The sequence below is a fragment of the Nannospalax galili genome, unplaced genomic scaffold (assembly GCF_000622305.1).
Source record: "Nannospalax galili isolate Female #2095 unplaced genomic scaffold, S.galili_v1.0 scaffold1639, whole genome shotgun sequence".
NCBI classification, from domain to species: domain Eukaryota; kingdom Metazoa; phylum Chordata; class Mammalia; order Rodentia; family Spalacidae; genus Nannospalax; species Nannospalax galili.
This window is the reverse complement of record NW_008343206.1, coordinates 1332035-1333373: the sequence shown is the minus strand read 5'-3', so window position 1 is coordinate 1333373 and position 1339 is coordinate 1332035.

Here is a 1339-nt window from a genome sequence, read left to right as displayed (position 1 = left end):
CACTGTCATAACTCTTTCCCAGTGCCCACCACACCCTTAATTCCTTCCTCCCAGATGATCTCAATAGTCATTCTCATCATTTAACAGGGTACTGGGGGGGAGGGGAGACTCCAGATGCCCACCTCCAGGGTCGGTACTACACTACCCAGCCAGTCGTAAAGGCAAGGGGGCTCTACCTGTCTTGGGAACCAGAGCCCTTCCCTGCCTCCTAGGAGTCCACTGAGGTCCCTGAAGTGCATCTCACATCTCTAATCATGGCCCACCAGCCTCCAGAAACATCTAAGGTGCCAGGGGATGTAGACAGAGGCAACAGGCAGCTACAGGGACAGAGGAAGCCTGGAGTCAGCACAGAGGAGAAGGAGAGAAAGTAGGGCCCGTGGGCAGGAGGGAGCTGCAGGAGCTGCACATAGGGGTCCCCGAGTAAGGGACAGGCTGAGCCCTAGGCTGCAGGATGGAGGGTGGGTGGACCAAAAGGCCTGGGGAGGCTAGTGGCCTCTTGGAGGAGGAGCGGCCAGGGGCTCCAGGGATGGGAGTATACAGGGTTGTTGGGCTGCAGCAGCCAGGGTGGCTGGGCAGCCAAGAAAGGAGGGAAGAAGGGGGAGGGGGTCCCAGGAGTCTGGCCTGGAAGGGGAAAACAGCCCAACCCAGGTTGGGAGAGGGGCCTTAGACCTCAGGCCGGAGGTCCAGCCCACCCAACTGGCTCCCCATCTCCACGGCCTAGGGGACTGTTGGCCAGTCTGGGGCTCTGGGTTGTTGAGAGAGGCTAGGGATGGAGGGATGGAGGCAGAGGGCAGTCTCTTGATGGGGGAGGAGAGACAAAGTGAGACTGTGGATGGCTGAGGCCAGGCTGTGGGGCTCAGGGTGGGGCCTGGACAGCCAGGCCTCGGTGGGCCTTGCAGAGTGGGGTGATGTGAGTTGAGAAACAAGGGTGGGATCGAAGAAGTGCTGGGCCGCCTGCAGTAAGGGCACAGAATAGACTTGCAGGGTAGCTCAGGGTGCAGGGTGTAGGGCCACGCCTGCCGCAGGCCCACCCAATGCAGGGGATGAGGGAAGGCAGGGGAATAGAGTTGCCCATTGTAGGACCCACCGACAGCAGCGTGAAGGTGCGGGTGGCTCCTGGGGGCACAGTGCGGTGCCTTTGTGGGTGGTGGGACATGTTGGGGGCCCGGTGTTTGCAGGCTGAGGAGAGGGGTGGGCACTGTGCCCAGGGTGGTGCACAGGGCAGCGTGCAGTGTGAGGGCAGAAGCAGAGGCAGGCGTGTGTAGTGTGCATGGGACCGCGCATAGGGAATGGGGCGGGGCTTTGCGGTGCATGGGGCGGGGCTTTGCGGTGCATGGGG